At 43.1% G+C, this 18628-nt stretch overlaps 1 protein-coding gene across 4 annotated transcripts in view; it reads right to left on the bottom strand.

The window, feature by feature from the left end:
- Positions 1 to 18628, bottom strand: part of fam49a (family with sequence similarity 49 member A) — a 106784-nt gene that overhangs the window by 15722 nt on the left and 72434 nt on the right. For 2 of the 4 annotated variants that reach the window (XM_035616695.2, XM_035616694.2), the window contains exon 1: positions 14355 to 14471. The exons of 1 other annotated variant lie outside the window; for it this stretch is intronic. The gene's annotated coding sequence lies outside the window, so the exon portion shown is untranslated. Of the gene's footprint in view, positions 1 to 9778; positions 9873 to 14354; positions 14472 to 18628 lie in introns of those variants that run through there. One more of the 4 variants, XM_035616693.2, reaches the window with a different exon arrangement.

The raw sequence follows: 18628 nt of genomic DNA, 5'->3' as shown, positions 1-18628 counted from the left end.
TAATCAACCCAGCCTATCTCTTAGCCAGTATATTGGCCTAGTGAGCCAGCCACACATTTGACCAGGCGGTCAGCAGATGAGTCAGTCAGTAAATCTGTCAGTCATCCTGGCAGGTGGTGTAGCCAGACAGAGAGGAGGGAGATCCATGCAGACTCCTAAAAAATAAACATGTTTTTCAGGAAACATGTAATGAGAGCAGGATTGGAATTTTCCAGCGACCCCGACAGGAACAACGCGCATAATAATGATAACAACACAGGCCCATTATGTCCCATGGAGAGTTATTAAACTATACGATTGTAGGATGGTTGATTTTTACCCTAAAATGTAATATTGATGGCAATGATGCGTATGAACATTGGTTTAGTTAATTTTAGTACTTCAGACATTTAGCTGTTGCTGCAACTGAAGATGACTTTCACCGAGTGAGAAGGTGGGAGTCCAGTGACCCTTTTATGATTGTTGAAGATAATCAATGTGTGTGTTTCCATTTCCATTAGATTCTTTTTTATTATTCTGCTTTGTAGCCAGGCTGGGTCAGTGAACCGTGGCATTCTTAGTTCCTTGTTCTTCATCAGACATCTCTCCGTCTAAATGACACTGTAACAGTTTACTTTCTTTTTGTCTACTAATTTTTCTTTTCTGTACTAATTATCTTATATCTTGAAAGTGATATTACACTCAAATGTGATATTACACTCAAAAAGTTCCATATGTCAGTGAATTAGAGACAAGTGATTCCCTGAATTTAACTGGGGCATTGCCCTTCATGAGCACTCACACAACCACCACCACCACGAAGACGTCCAACATCCCCATCATGAAAATATTGTCTTGTCACTTTGGTGCACAGACGCACACCTCGCCTGCAAGGCCTTGCCTAAAAGCTATCCGTTTCCATGGCGACCACAGAGACATTCCATTTGAACAGGGGAAGTGAATGGATTTGAGTGGAACCCGGAGGGTTGAAGAGCACTTTGTTCTTCAAAAGTTGACTGTTTAGAAAAAGGGAAGGTATGTGATGAGAGCTGCTGTCACTTCTGGTTCAGCGCCCGGTAAGGAGGATGCCAAAACCCACTGGGTAGAGGCGGAGAGCGACAGACTGCAGGCGGGTGATGAAGATGAGAAAAAACTGCCAGTTAAAATCCTGAGAGAACTCGCAGATAAAAATATATCCGTGCGAAACGTTGTGCATCCAAAAAAGATCTGAAACCCTAAAGAGGGCATCTTCATTGTCTCAATACTTCAGGGTTGCTGAGGGGAATAAACTGTGTATCAAGAAAGTAGAACACAACAGAGTAGAGCAGTGAAAAAGACTCACTTCACAGTTTCCACAGGCAATGCTTTCACATCTGATCCTCATGTTAACAGTGACCCACTGCTGTGAATGACAAGCAGAAAGATATAGATCTCTCTGAGCTGCATTAATGCGTCTGACATGGAAAAACACACACAACTGGACTTTGACGGGACTCGGTGAACGTCCTACTCTAATGGTCTGTGGCCACAGTTTATAAGACGACTAAAGACTCGTCATTCCACAATTCACTGGTTTTAATGAACCGTGAGAGCGAACATTCTAGAGTTCCTCTTATCGAGCTCTCATATCAGCCGTGTTTTCACAGCGTGTTTACACGGCCAACATTAGCGTCAAACCACTGAGTACTCAATAAATCAGTGTGCACATATTACAATCTTATGCAAATTAGCCCGACAACTGATTAAAGTGTGCTTTTCTTACAAAAAGTATGTAAACATTATTTATCTCATCTTGTCTTACGTTTTGAGTGTTGCTCTACCAGTAACCTGCTGCAGGCATTAACTTGAAAATGCATTCAGAAATATGCGGACTGCAAGTCATCTGAAATGACTTACCTGAGTAGCTGTGAATTGCAACAACCACAAAAATTGCTGATCAATGAGTCAAACACAATTCAGTGTGACAGGCAGAAACTAAAGGCAAGGAACTGCCCTGGTAACTAGGTCACTGCCGAGTGAAAACACCTAATAGCACGTGCTTAACAAAACCACAAACTGACCTTGAAAATAACAGCACTAAAAATAAGCTTTCAACAAATTGAATATAATGTTTGTAGTTAACCCCACTTATTTTGCACTACAGTCAGTTATTGTAAAAGAAAAAAGATTCAGTGAAGTACTGTTATATCCTGTGTATTTGCACTGATGGGAAAGTGATGAAATACAAAGAGACAAAGTCAAAGGGCATTTGTCAAGGACAACAGCAGCAGAAGTGACTGGAAACTAGATCCAATGAAAATACACACCGAGTACGTAACATTAGACTGTACACACAATACCTCCTTAAAAAGGCAACTGTACAAAACAACACTATTACACTGTGGAGATTCATACTGTTGTACTGTAGTCTCTCCTCTGTACTCAGTCAAACATCTCTTCTCCTGAGGGGAGGAAGAGGCCACGATCCCCTTTGGATTAAGACCAAGTGTTCTGTTATATAAGGCACGAGAGCGCGAAGTTAGCGCTCGTGTGCAGCAGAGCCTGAGTGACAGGTGAGAGTGCAGCCTCCCTGCCTGCTGAGAACTGCATGACCCTCGCGGGAACGCACACCCCGACAGCCGACAGTATGACGAGGGCTGGAAATCTGTCATATGGGTAGTGCAAGTTGTCAGAGTGAATTTTAAAAAATTATGATATTCTAGTAAAAGGAGTTCACAAATGGGCAAAAATCAGAGACATGTACAATGAATGTGCAGTTTCAACATCAGTTTTAACTTCATGTAAAATGACCAAACTTTTTGCCCGTTCACGGTCAAACCAGCTGTTGCTCCATAGAACTGACGGCTGGAGGCCTCGGAGCAGAACATGGATAGCGTGACAGCTGTTGGCGTTCAGGGGCGTTCATGATTTGAACCTGTAAATCAATTATTTACGTGAACGAGCATCATCTCCAACCACAGGAAAATACACATTTCCTACATGGCTCCAGGTCACGCGACGGGAGTGGGTGTGCAAATTTGTGTAAAGAGTGAGCACAAGACCCAGATGGGACCACCTCTGGCTCACGCTTACCAACAAGGAGGCACGCTGTGTGTGTGTGTGTGTGTGTGTGTGTGTGTGTGTGTGTGTGTGTGTGTGTGTGTGTGTGTGTGTGTGTGTGTGTGTGTGTGTGTGTGTGTGTGTGTGTGTGTGTGTGCGCGCGCTACTGAGCGCACGCTTCTGTGATGGCAAAAGTCTTTACCCTACGACGGCAGAGGATGGCAGGAGGCTAAGTGTGTGTGTGTGTGTGTGTGTGTGTAAAAGGGTTCAAACAAGGGTTAAACATTAATGGAGGTTCAATGGGCTAGAAGACTGTGTGTGTGTGTGTGTGTGTGTGTGTGTGTGTGTGTGTGTGTGTGTGTGTGTGTGTGTCCACAGTATCTTCCATTCTGCATGGCAACAGCTGATGAATGGATGATGGATTCTTAACAGCCCAGTGAACTCTGAGTTTGGGGAGGTTGGGCGGGGTGAAGGGGAAACGGGGACATCACTAGGCATCAAGATTCATTGACTTGACAGCGTTGTATGATAACATGTGCCCCAACATTCCCTTTGTGTTCATATTATAACAACTAATGTGTTTGTCTGAACTGAAACTGCAGCGCCTGATCATTTGAACAGGAAACGTATGAGTCAACTCACACAAACAACCCGACTGAAATAGTGAGCAGGTGCTTAAATGTGTGGGAACTGTGTTAAGTTCCTTCTTTCAGCCTTGACTAGCTGCACAGCTTCATGTGTGTAAATGAACTGTCTCAGTTTGACTTCATTATAAACAGCACAGTTCCTCTTCGCTAAATATTTCCAGAATATCTGCCCTGGTTGCGCTTTCGTTTAATACGTAGTCATACCCAGGGTAAGAAACATTTATATAATTGTTGTTATATACTTTTGACGTAGGAGCACACAGAAGTAACTACAGATGTAACAGTAAATGATGTTACTTTTCCCCCCTCTTTAAAGGAAAAACTCCAGCTAAAACCTGCCCAACAGTGTCTGGATTCTGGTTCCAGTTTGGTTCCTCACACTCGAGTAACCAGTTCAACATCTTCAGAATCAAATTGAAAAGCCACAAAGGTCATCTGTTATGAGTAAAAGGAATATCCTTTCCTCTATCTTGGTAAAATTATTTCAAAACAACCAGGATGATAAAACATTCAACGTGGAACATGATGAAACAGAAAAAAAGACCTGATCCTGAGATGCCCCGCTCCCTGGCCCACTGTGTTCGACATGTTGTGGAACAAGGAGCTGCCAGTGAAAAATAAATACATTTTTAAAAAGCTTGTGGTGCCGTTCAAATCCAACACAGAGGAAAATGAGAACCAGCCAAAAGCCTCTCCAGTTTGGCTGCGTCTGGTAGCTCATTTACCAGCCAAGGGAATCTGACATGGAAACTTGTAATGACAATGTAGTTTGGTATCTAGTGCAAAAATTCACAGTGACTTTGGAATGAAGCATACAGAATATTCAGTTTACCCAAAGAAAAAGTTATTTTAGAAGCCTGGAAAGGAGTTAAAAGGCTCAAAATCCAAATCCTACAAATGAAGTTAAAGCTTTAGTTTCAGTTTGAAAGCAACTGGCAACCTGACCGTGACAAGCTGAGACACCTGTAAACTCTGTGTTCAATCTGCATTTTCTTCCTCTTCCTCGGTACAAGACGTTCTCTGTGGTTTATCTCATTAAACCAAATAATTACAGATTAATTTCCTGATTAAATCTTATCAGGGGCTACATCAGAATGGAAGTACTAACGTGGCTGTTCCTCCCAGAGAACATTGTCAGTGTGTCAGTTGTTAACTTACTGACAAGAATTTACTGACAGTGCATTTCCATTTTAGTCCGTTTATATTTGAATTCCCTATGTCTTTATTTTTCAGAGACTCATGGCCCATTAGCTTCTATTTAGCGTTGACTGTTTTCAAAATAAACAACAGAAATTGTATCCTTCACTTCCTCCACTTTGTCAAACAGACAACAAACTGTGACTCCAAAGCGGTGTCACGTATTAAACAATGACTGCTATGTAGTGTAACACAAAAACAGTTTTCTGATTATTGCTTGACTGGATTTGCAGCTCTAATAATAATTCCAATAGTCTAAATGAACCATGGGCGTATTGTGTGTTGATGTGTGATTAGATGGCAACTTTCAATGAAACAATAGTAACTGTTCTCTCCCTCTTAAATGCTCTGCATCAACCCAGTAAATCTGCTGTTCACTCACTCCATTTCCTCCGAGAGGAACTTTGTATAAACCAAAGGAAACCAAAGTCAACACCAAAGACCCAAAATAACCTCTGTTGGGGAATCTCTAGGAAAATGACTGGCGAGCACAAACTGTTTAACTAGCTTAACTCTTGCTTACAGTGTTATCCAAACCGACCTGCCTCAACAGTATCATAAGAGCATATTTTTTTCCTTTTTTCTTGTTTTCATCGCTGGACGTTCACGTTCAAACACTCCATAGTAAAGTTGTCACTCAACGTCTGAACAACTGAAGAGAAGCAGAGAGGAAACCAATAATACCGTAAGTCGTGACCTTTGGTCTGACATAATCTTGGCACGCTCACTACACCAGACTACTTGGTGTGCTGTTTAATTGCTCTACTTTAGTAAGTATTGTGACTTTAAACAGTGAACTATTCGGTAATAAGAAGAATATTTAAATAGTTGCTAGAACAACTGTGATAAAAAAATGAAGATATAATAACATATAACAGCCCAATAATAAGAGCTTGGAACACAGCAGAGCTAAAGTTCTTTCTTGAGGCCGCGCAAACTATGCATGTTATGCAAATAGAAAGCTATTAAGGACTTTGGAGAAAATTGGTCACCAAGTTGCATTCTCAGCTGAAGGAAAAAAAAACACATTAAAAAAACAGCAGCCTGCCACTTGAACAAAATCAACATGATTGGCTTCCTGCATCCATTTTTAAAATCCTTCTGCTGTTTTGACTGGCCGGGAAAACAGGCCTTCAAATTGGGTTAGGGGAGCTGCGTCTCCCTCAGGCTCCCTTTGCTGGAGCAAATGTGACAGCAGGGCGTGTTGGGGGGTTGAGCTCAGCTCTGGGGGAGGTTGGCTGAGTTCTGTCCTAATATGGACACAGGTCGGGGGGGGTGGGGGGCTGCTAGACGACAGGGCATAGGGTGGGCTCGGTGGAGTAGGGGAAACCTACCCAGCGCCACCACAATGGCAGCCTTGCTTCCCTCTGCTGTATCACTGATGCCTTTCATCCTCGCGTCCTACAGTTGACTTCACATACCAGCACAGGATTCTACTGTTTTGGTTTAGTAACCGCTCTCTTAGCACTCTGCACACAATGAAGAACTCTTTAGCAGCTACAGTACAACTCAAACATCCAGCACGGTTATGTTTTTACGCACTCCTGCCCTCTGAAATGCTCTCACTCCGAAACCATGCATCACATATCACACACTCTTGAGTCGGTGACACTAAATCACAGTCTCCTCCGCTGCAGCAGTACTCGGCTCTGTTCAGCTGCTGGCTCTGTGTCAGCCAGCTGGGCCCACTGCAGGATTTTACACTTGCTCATTACAAACTCGCCACTATCCCTCCTCCACATCTGGCCTCTGGTGCAGGGAGAGGGAGAGACTCTGATAATGGCAGTGGAGACAAAAAACCTCACAGTGGTCATGGAGGGGAGTGGGGGTGCGTGTCAGTGAACAGTAGTAAACAACTCACAGAGGCCTCTGTCGATGTCGAGAAAGAGAAAGTGGGATGGAGAGACTGCCAAGGCACATAAGAGTGATGAAATGAACAATCGAGGCAAAAAGCGAGCAGGAAAGTAAAGGAGGGCGTTTGGTATTTGGAGAGGAGGAGGAGGCAGAGAGGCTGTCTGGCTACTGGCAGCCATTGCTGCATGGAGTGGGACTCCAGGCGTAAAAATTCCTCCTACGTCTTTGCTCAATGCCACTTCTGTTCTGCCAAGCCCTGCATGTCCACACTACTGCAGATACAAAGGGAATCATGTCTGTGTGTGACCGACTTGTGTGAAACTAGTGTGTGTTTGTGTGTGTGTGGGGGCATCAAGCCATCTGCACCACTGCAGGCTCCTTCTCTGCTGGGTGGAGGTGTGGCAAGCAACGCTAACTGAAACTACCAAGACCGAGGCTGCAAGAGTACTCGAAACAATATAATCAAACAGAGAGAGGTGCTAATGTTGGGGACTTCAACAAGAATGCCAACATCAACAAATGTTGAATGTCTGAATCAATGCTAGACACTTATATTTGATGAATGCACTCACACAAAGGGTCTTGTCACATGTGAATACATTTTTAGCACTGAACTAGCGCTGCCCTATACATTTGGTTATCCATACTGTGATATTATCACTGGTCTAGCATCTAGCTTGTTGTGCCACACATTTTCTGTTATTTAAATAAATAAGCTGTAAAGTGAGACAATTTTACTCACCTAATTACTCACCTAAAAGAAATAGTGGGACATTTTGGGAAATACTCTGATAAGATTGTTAATTCTTTCGTATCAGTCAGTTAAACATGAAGATCCAGCCAGCCTAGCTTAGCATAACAAATGGAAAGAGCTCTCTCCAAAGGTAACAATATCCACCCAGCAGTAAAACTCACTAAATACCACGTTAATTCTTGTTTGTTTAGTCATTGCACCCAGTAAAAATACGTCTAGCATGTAACACCTCGTAAACCACTTTTTACACACTGCCAGGAAAGCAGGAAGTGCAATAGTCCCAAAATGATTAAGAATACATTTATTCAAGCTAAACTGAAATGATCATCTGACTGAATTACCTGCATTATAATTGAATACGCGATTAGCTTCATATTTCCAATGTTATCTATCAATGATATCTGATTTTGCTAATATAGTCTAGCCTTCTGGTGAACCACTTACAGAGAGAGACGGGGGGGTGGGGGTGTCTCTCTCACTAATTTCTGTAAAAACAGGCTGTAAAGACACAGGGAGTGGGGCACAGAGGTGTCCTTATAAAAACAAACCTATTTATGGCTTTCCGTGAACGCTGGTTCTACTGTGAAGGATCTACTGATCACTCACACTGGCCGAGCAGACGATGCTTGACCTTTACAAAACCAGGCAGTCTTTTGGTCCCAGTCATCAGACGAGTCTGTCTACCGAGGCCAAGATCAAGTGCACGCAGTTCGTCATGCAACATAACTTGTCCAAATTTCTGCATCCTGGTATACTAAGGTTTTCTACCACCAAACTCTAAACAAGTAATCAGCAATAATCATCGCAGTCCCTACATACAGTGATCACACATTAAATCAGTTTGGACACATTAGTATGTCTTCGCTTTAAAACACATCACTGCAGCTCTGTTTACGCCTACCAGAGTTTCGAAACGCCACTCGACCCCTGTCTTAGTTTGAAAGCTCGAGGGCTGCGTTGTAGAATGGACGGGCAAAGACGGAGACGTTTGGAAACAATGACAGAGTCACCCGCACCCACTTCCTGATTTGTTCTTATCAGGATTCTACTACCAACAGTGAGGGCAAAATGTGGTAAATACTTACTTTAAGTAACAGTTCCACCTTGTTATCAGTACTACAGAAGAAATCCCTGCTCTTACTTTTCACCATCGTTGTTTCTCGTCTTTAATACTTTATATAACTAACTGCAGAGAAGACAATCTGCTTCCTGTTTAGACTAGCATGTCCATGCCCAGTGTACATGAATAGTCAGATGATAAGCGCTCTCAGGAGCGTTAGTATAGATGGGGATTCATTCTGATACCGATACACCCTTCTTACCAACGGTGCTCTTACTAAACATCCCTATGTCTCTGCTCTCACAGATGCTTAGCTTGTCTTGAACAGCTGTAAGTCTTTGGAGTCCTGCACCTGCTGAGATTAGTGAGTGCGCCGGCGCTGAGTTGCAAAAAGCCATATCAGTCAGTCAGAAGTCAGACAGAGGCCAAGATCCTTCTGCCAGCTGTGGACATGCAGAAAAAAAATGGTGGAGTGGCAGAGCCACTAGTAGCTGACTATTCTCTGTAAAGGTTACATATTGTGGTGTTTTAGACAATACATTCAGATAAGTAGTGCACACAGATGAATGTTTTTGTAAATTTGTATCATATCCCTTTTTATTTCGTGTGTCTTGCTGGTGTTTTCACTACATGAACCAGAAAGGGAAACTCACAGAGCATGATGGTGATATTTGTAATTTGTTAAACTTCCATCAACTTTACCAAAAAACAGTGTCATGACAGAAAAAGACGGGTGACAAACAATTAAGATGAGAATGATAAAAACATTTAACAACACTTTTTAAATTTTGTAGTGTCACAGCTTAGTGCCGTTACACATTTTCCAAGGCTTTCCAATTTTCCAATGGCCTAGAAAGTATGATGCTTTGGGGCCTTTGTGCATAAATAGACGGCAAAAGCAAAAGGAGCCCGTGGTTGAAAGTAGTCTGCACATATCGATAAGACAGATGGCTTGCATTTTAAATGACCCTGGTGTACCGCCACTCAGGTTTCAAAATCAAAAGCTACTTATCTGACATGAGGCAGCATTAAACCTTACAAGGTTAAATAAGGCCAAAGTCAAAATTCACAAAAGGAGGAAGAGCGAGAGAGGAACATCTCTCGTCACAACGGTGGTAAATAGAAACACGCACATTAAAAGTTAAATAAATAAATAAACACTTAAATTACACAATCTCAAACAAGAAAGTTGAAGCATAAAGCGAGCGAGAGCATACTGTACTGCAACGACAGAGCAAATGGACTTACAGAGAGCTGTTGTCCCGCAGACAGGATGTGAGTATAAAAAGTGAAACGTGAGCGGGAAGTGTGCAGGATCAAGAGGCAGCACAGTGCAACACACTTACTCGCAGGCAGACAGACAGATAAAAAGACATGCAGACGGGTGGTTGGGGGTAAAACAGGAACTCAGAGCGGACAGTTTAATTCACGTGGTGTTTTACTGCGACACAGCCGCAGCTGACTGCACACACAAATAACTCCTTTCCTGAGACTAATAAAAACAGGAGGGGGTCCAGCAGGGCCAAAAAATGAATAACAAATATTGGGAGAGCTTTGGGCTGGAAAACATCATTCCTGTAGAATATTGAACACTGGTGGCTCTGGTGTTAGAACGCGTAAACCTTTTAGGAGATAAGCCGTTCTTACGGCAGAGATTTACTAATCCTGCTCTGCCACATTGTGAGACAGAAAAGGCCTCCTTGTGTAAGTGGGTACCCAATTACAGCTATAATGATAACCTTGATTCACAGGTGTTTTTCACAGCAGACATTTAGACATGTCACGGTGAGACAGGCACAGGTGTTATTCAACAATAGCTCTGTTCTATTCAAATGTCCCAATAAGTAATGGCAGCACGAGAGTGAGCCAGCGTGCACAACAAGGGGACCGTGAAACTAAAGCCGCTAAATGGAATGTGTCAAAATGCCTTGTGTGAAAAAACGAGCGATAAATCATCTTGAAGTCACTACACACCCTTGGTCCTACAATACACCTGGCTTCGCTTGTGACAGGTGAGATCTCCATTACGAGCTGCAGTCGCACCGGAGTATTTTATTTCAGTGAGACTTGGGAGGGAGAAAAGTTTAAGGAGCTGAAACAGTTTGGCAGTTAATTTAATTAGTTAACTGACAGAGTAGTATTTTTAAACTGTTTAATAGTTTTTAACTTGCAACATTGTGGGACTCTCCAATGTTCCACCACAGAATATTGACTTTTTATACAAAATGCACGGTAAATGAACAGGAAGGAGCATGAGTGGATTGATTGATATGATGAGAATAATCCACTTAGTATCATTACTGCTGTCCAGGGGAGTCCTGGGTACATTATAAGATAAAGCACATGTGCCACCTCACGGGCATTGGCACATTACAGGATAAAGTCATTCATAACAACTTGATACTGAACAGACAAACATGTCTGTGGAGATTCGTGGCTGAACAGACGAACAGTCAGAGTAACTGAAGACACCTGTTTGGGTGTGTTGGGGCATTTTTTCTGATTACTGTATGTCAAAGTTGACAGACTCTCTGAGGGACATAAAATGCCTCCATATAATTGTAGAATTATTTTTATTTTTTTACATGGGAACTTTTAATTTGTCAAACTGTCTTAATACTTAATATGCATAATGTTTTCATAGTCATCACCCTCACAGTTTCTGGTCTCTTGGGGTCACTTTGACTTTATCCACAATCCCACACATGCGCGCGCGCACGCACACACACAATCTGGTAGCGGAGCATCTGAGGCTCTATAGCCAGTGAGAAGTCTGTTGTGTTTTCTGTTCCAGCCCAGATGGCACCATTGGCTGAGTCAGCGGTGGCTGATGGCTGATGGTCCACTGGATGATCAGCCGTTGATAACGGGCAGAGGGCCGAGCACTCAGAGCCAGGAGCGGCGGAGCTGAGGGACTTCTCAGCCGGTTTGTTCTGTTTGTGATTATAATGAGTGTTGAGCTTCTCTTGAAAGGGACACACGCACAACTATATTTGTAAGTGATAAGGAAAATCAAGATGATTTAAGACAAGGGAGGCCATCATTTTGTCCAGGTCATACCTGTAGACATTTGCCTGTTTTAACTTAACAAAAATAAATCATTTTATACTGAAACTATGCTTGCAGTTTTTCCTTCCTGTTGGTTTTCTCTTGATGCAACAGTCACGTTCTCATTCAGTTGAAGAGGAGGAACTATACATTCAGCAAAAATCTGACACTGCACTGGTGCATTGAGCAGCACTGGAAGGACATCCGCGTTTTTTAAATCTGCCGCAGTTTCATTTGAAGTTTGACATCAGCTAAACTACAAATATCACGTTACTTCTTTCCGGTCTGGTGACACCATGAAGCAGTAGTTGAAAGCCCCTTTTTAATATGACTGTATTGGCTATGGACATCATATTTCACGCATCAGAAGGTTACATCAATGCCAGTTCGCTAACCGAAGTGTTTAAGGTAGAAACTGTATTGCTTTGATCATGACAACACACACTAAAACTTAAGGGGATGTGTTGCACATGTTTGCAGAAGTAAAACTTTACTAGAATAATTCCTTAAATAATCCACAGGTTAAAACGGTTTATATCCCCAGCGGCCCAGCAGAGCTAAATAATTGCAAAAGAAACCGTGCGTTGCAACACAAAGACTTTGCCCATGTGCTCGCCTCAGGCAACCTGTAATGCAGCAGCAGGTTGAAAAGAAAAAAACACATTGTGGGGGAAAAAAATTGCCACTGTTCGAGAAGGTAAAATGCCATATCCTGTTTTTCTGTCACACACAAATACTGAACGGTGAGAGAACAGCCGAACAAAAACACACAGCATTCAGGCTCTGCCAAGATGCGTTTGTAAAGTCTGGCTTGTTAATTTTGCTCTTTTCAGTGTTCTCCGATTTGCCGCACCACAAAGCGTCAGCGCGGCATCTGAAACCTTGCCACGGTTCATGAGGAGCACACAAACCCAACAGGAGACGATTAGTCAGTTTACATTAGCTCCACAGTCGTGACAAGGAATGGAATTATCAGCTGGAAATTGAAATTATTGCCAAACCAAGTCTGCAGGGACATAGGTCTCATCGGTGGGATATGCCAAAAGCACTGACAATTCCCTTAAGAAATATTAAACATATATTAAGAAAGGTGATAGTTCTTAATAGAGATCTTTCTACTACAACTATGGAGGCATTGTGTGTGGCATTTGGCCGGGCGGACATTTGCAAGAAAAAGTCAAACACCGGTGTAGATTGAAACAGAAAAAGAATTGGTCTCCAAGTGATTGAGAAACAAGTGTCACATCATATGCAATTCTTTTTATATCTGGCTGTTCATAGTAATGACTTGGCATCTTCCTTCAGGGGGCTATATAAAGCCCCCGCATGCCGCAACTCGTCCCCGCCGTCTAAAAAGTGAATACCGAGGCGCACACACCTAGGCTATATAGGCCATGCAAAGAACATGCAAAGCAATTCGACTTATTCCCAGAGAGGATCAGGTTCGTCCACAAAAGCCATTGTGCACGGTATGTTGGACGTCACCGAATTCGACCAGCATTCCAGAAATGCTGCAATTGCAGCAGCGGCCTAGTGACTGAAACAAAACACACACACACGCGCACGCACAAACTGCTGTTGAGGGGTGCAGGCAGCTGTTGCTGTATGTCTCCTCCAACCAAAGGGCGCCATTTCAGTCCACTGGGAGCCTCAATATAGCACATTCCTCTGAAAAAACTAACAAAAAGTTGGTATCTCAGCTGGCAGCATCACTAACAGAACTCATGTTGAGTCTTAAAACCATGTGTTGACTATTTTGCACAATTCAGTCTTTTGGATTTAATTCTCGGAAAGTATTTGTTGGAGACTAATTTTCCCAAACTATCAATACCTTACATGCAATTCTCGCCCCCCCCCAACACATAGTAAAGTTTGCAAGGTACCACAACCTAGAGTCCAACACTGCACCGACTTGGAAGTGTCGGAGAGAATCAACCATGGGCAGTGATGTATCGCTGATGCTGGTGTGTATTACAGTAATATCCGGACAGAGACGGTCCACTGGGAGCTCACGTCAAGAGAAGCGAAAGAAACAGCTGCTGCAAGTCTGGCATTTTACAACTGCAGTCTGAGGGAGCAGGAGACAGTTCTCTGTGCCGGGATCCTGGTGCTCTACCCACCGGCCGACAGGTTGAGGAGGGGGGGGGACGACCTCATGCTACGTTCACAACCACCTGCTCGTTTACGTGCACTGACCGTATTGTTGTCGCTACGTGGTGGACTTTGCACAGTTGTGATCGCGGGGGGGGGGGGGGGTTATAACTTTTAACAAACAGTGGGCCCGTTTCACTTCACTCACTCCCCCCCCAAATGATTCAGTAGCAAAAATGAAGCAGCAATGCGATGTAGTTCAGCGAGGTGACCGCGAGAAGGTTCAAATGTGGCTGCCCCGTCGCGAGCTAAGTTTGCTGGCTAGCCAAGTCCGACCGCCCGTTAGCCCGCCAGCAGCGCTGCTGTCAGGCGAAGCCCGGAAAGGGTGGCACACCGAACACAACGTGTTAAACGGGGTAATAACCTCCTGCCCCGTGTTGAAGTCTTCTCCCTGTTGCACAACGCGTTAGCCCCCCTCCTCGCAACTTGTTTCAGCGCGGCTAATGTTAGCTAGCACGCTAGCGCTTCCTCCCCCGGCATCTCCTCCCATGCGAACTCCGTTTTGACAAGACACTGATTTGACGAGGGTCCACGAACTGGCACGACACCAGGCGAAGTCCGTCCAACTCGGCGACCACTAAACACGAGTAGAAAAGTTTGTTAAGATGCAAAAAACACGACTCACCAGTGCGTCTCTTGGTGTCAGTACCGACGTGTTGGTCCGGGTGGTACTTTCACGCTGACCTGGCAACTCCGTCTGTCCCCGGCAGCCACACACAACAACACTCTGAGCACTTCCCCCTCCCTCCGCCACCAAGCCCCGCCCAGTACCAGTTTTAATTGGTCGAAATTAGGGACAGTGCAGAATAAGCCAATTAAATCGGCTATTGTTGTTTTTCTCTGTCCAATAGCAATGCGTCAAAATTATTTCCCCTCGGCGCTGTCTGCCAAATATTTTCTCAGAGTTCAATTCGAGCTGGAAATCAAATTTATGGCGAGGACAGAACATAACGTTGTTCTAACCGAGACATTTTTTTCTATCTCTTTAAGGATTGAAACACTCATGTTTCAGGTCAGGTTTAAACAATGACAATAAAATGTTGATGCTATTAATGCTCTTTAGACTATGATATTTCTATATGGATTTCTGCTTGTTACATTTCCATATAGCTTCATCTTACCCTTGTCAGTGTTTCCTTTGTATAGAAGGTATTATCTCATAAGAATCTAGTAAATAAGATTTATAGTTAATCAATTAATTTATTAATCAGTTGATTCTGAAAGTTGATTCACTTAAGTGTTCCTGTTATTCTTTGTCAAATGATAGCAGAGTGAGTAGCTTTGTTCTTGGGTTGGATCAACCAAGTGAGTTATGATGTCACCCTCACTGAAAATATGATGGCCATATGTCAAAATTCACATTTTATCAGTTATTTTACTGAATAAATCGCAAATTAAACAGTAATGACTCATCGGCTGAAATAAGCTCAAGCTTTGAAATTTAATTGTGCCCAGTGAACTGTCTAAGTCATCAAACCAAATGCTTTTCTAATGGCCACGTTAAATTCTAAACTGGGTCAGGATTCAAACTGGAACTTGCATCATTGTAAAACTTCCTGCTCGTAACGGCTGCTGCAGGCCGGTATCAAGATTGGTGAATGAAGTCAAAGACATGTTTGAACACTAGTAGATATAGAGAAAGGACTCATGCATACTTGGCCCTTGGGGCTACAATGCAAGGCAACAGGCACACGCACACGCACACACACACCCATTTGCGCACACACACGCACAGACTTGAAAATCAAGGCTCTACAATCAAAACATACAGTCTTTTCATTACAAGGCCACATGTAACTCACTGCTGCTGTTGCCATGCTGGGCCCTTGGGTCTGTGACTGTGGGAGAAGGTATGCACATGGTAAACAAACCTCCACGGGACAATAAGGGCAGACTAGGTAAGATGATGGAGGGTCAGGGTACACGCTCTCACAGCCACAGCCTCTGGTAGTCACAAGGAAACTCACTTTACAGTAAGATACGGGAGTTTGTTCCTCTGTCCAGCCCTCATGCTAATAATACAATTACCCACTGATGTGTTAAATCATGTGAGTTATGTCACTGTGTTTTCAAGGGAAAAGTTATTAGCCTTACAGAAATGCACTTTGCTTTAAGACTGCAAGTGAAAAGTTCAGAAACAGAAACGTAAGGATACAGCAACAGCAGCAGCAGATAAGCTGACTAGACATGAACTCAAAAGAAACCTACTGAAGTTGTTGGTCCCACTGTTTATTCTTTGACATTTGAGGACACTCTTTGTGCACAGGGAAATAGATGCATGGTGAGTGAAAAGGCACATCAGCAAACAGCAAATCTTTGTTGATGCAGGGCTCACCTCTGACCTGCCTAGGACGGAGTAACAGAAAAGCGGAAAATTCTAACTTTCCCTTTAGGAATTGTCAGGTTGTCAAGGAAAATGTGTAAATAGTCATACAGTTTGGCCACCCATGTAAAATTGTCCAAAAGTGACACCTGGTGGCGACTGCTTGTGGCGTTGGCATCACTGATGCAGTACTATAGCTGTAATAATGCACAGGGCTGTCACAAGAGATTAGATCACTGTTGCAGCCTTAAACTCACACGGTGATTACACTCAATAGACCATTTGCCACACAGGCTTTGTGCAATAATAACTCTAAAACAGATGAGATTAAACCTTACACCTTCCTGTGGCTAAACTGGGAGTAGTCCCTGCATGCATGTTCTCCACAATTTAAATCAATTAAAAAGGCAATTCAAAAAAGAAGGCACATTGTTCTTCTATTCAGATGACTCCACCACTGGTCCAAATAGGACACCGTTGTTAAGATGGTTAAAATGAAATGAAATGAAATTGCTATTACATTTTCTTCTGCTTATGTTTCAAATCTTTATGGTTGTGAAATGAATTGGTCAAATATAGTACACTTTGTGTGTGCTTGTTCGGGCATTTGTTTTTAGTTGCTCCAAAATCCCATCAATTGAAGATATTATGCATCATGTTGTACAAATATCCATTTATGTTTTGGAAGATTTAAGATCCCCAGTAGATTTGACATGATTTTTTATCTATTCATTGATTTATTTATGATTTTTTTTGAACAACTCTTGTCCAACCACATGGTTTTGCAACATCTGACCGAGTGTCCAAGTGAAAGTTCAGGTCAAGTCCAATGCTAGTTGAAAATATTAATATGCAGCTGTTGATAACAGCATGAAAATTGAGTTTTGTGGCAATTTTTTAAATCAATGTAGAAATCCAAAATAAACTACAACCCCAACAGTAAATAAAACCAAAGCAAGCCTCAAAACACTGCACCACAAACGAAAAAAATCAGTGGTATCCTGTTGCTTTTAGTGCTTATTCACATCTTAAATCTTCTGCCTCTTGGTGGCAGTAGCTCACCACACCGCTGAGTCAGCTGACTCGAGCTGTATCTGCACAGATATCAGATGAATTGAAAATAATTTATAATCTTTGCACAACAGCTAATCCAGTTGTATAGATGGATGAACTACAGATTTAAGTTTTTACTGGTACTCCATCAACAAATGTTCTCAGCTGCTTCACTTAATATGCTTTTCTCATTCACGTCCTACAGTGCCTGCTCAATAATTTAGACTTCATGCATGTTGATTTATAAATGTAACGCACCGACCGTGGGTGGAGTACGCCAGCAGTCACCCACTGGGTTGCAGTGGATTTTTAAGTTAGTGGTGCCCCTGAGCAAGGACACGTAAAAAAATCTTGTTTAGTGTCTGCACTTATCTACTCCCAGGAAGGGGGATCATATATTAGCTGAATATGGTGATGTAATGCAGTAGGCTGTCATTTCCAAGAGGTGGCTTCAAAAGAGGTGGCACAATGTGAGCATAGAATAACATGATTGTGTACCGATATCAACATGCCGACCCCAGGGGTGGAAACCAAGACGAAAACAAATGCCATGTTAGTGCTCCCCTCTCGGTTCGCCCTCAGCACTGTGCAGAGCAGGACGGCAGTTTCTGCTCTTCATCTCTCAATGTCCACAACTGGCCGGGTGCCCGGACACTCCTGTTAATGCAGTGGCTCTGGTATGCCTCCCTCCAGAAGTTGAATTTTAGTGAAACTTAGGTCATAGCATCAACAAACACTTCCCTGGCATAAATCATAAATCTAAATCACATTCATTAAACTTCACTCGTTTCCCCTGTCCCCTTATTCTCACATCCTTACAAACACGTTGCTTCAAAACAGAGGTGGGGAAAAAATGTTAAACAACATGTCAACATTAACATTTCTGTGGCTCAGGATCTCGACGCTGCCAGAACATCTGTGAATATACATGGGTTTCTAAATGTCACCGCTGCAGCTCGATGAAAAGGCTTTTTTGTTGCCCAGTGGACCAGGTGCACTGAAGTGTCACCGCCACTTCCTCACAACCTCTCCGCACCACTGCAAACTGTCCAAATGCCAGCCCTCTGTTTGCCCCAGTTATGGAAACACCATCTGTGTGCTGGGCTACAAGTTGAGCATAGAGGACAAATCAAATCAAATAATCAACCTTTTTTTCTGCCATTTTTTCTATGGTCTGGCGATACTAGACTAAACTGCTCCTCCTTGTTTGCATGGTCAAGTGTTTCATATCCTACCACAGGGAGGGACATATCAGATTTTAAAAAAGTGAAACTCACTGAACCTCAGCCCAGGTGAAACTCCTGGCCTCTGCCTCTTGCTTGGTCCAGATTGCTCATAGTTGCCCTGTTTGAGATTTTTGAGTCCACCCAGTCAGACTGCCCGTCTGGATGTTCAGGAAGCAACACAAACAGGCCTCACAGTCAATCGTCAAGCTCACAGCTATTTGAAGGGTCTCGAAATGAAATGCTGTTTGAATTTCGCCGGCCCTGAGAGGAGGCAGCGCTTAAGTGCTCCGCTGCTCT

Source organism: Scophthalmus maximus, chromosome 18, assembly GCF_022379125.1.
Source record: "Scophthalmus maximus strain ysfricsl-2021 chromosome 18, ASM2237912v1, whole genome shotgun sequence".
Taxonomy (NCBI): Eukaryota; Metazoa; Chordata; class Actinopteri; order Pleuronectiformes; family Scophthalmidae; genus Scophthalmus; species Scophthalmus maximus.
The sequence above is the reverse complement of the archived record's forward strand: the minus strand, read 5'-3'. Positions and strand labels throughout refer to the sequence as shown.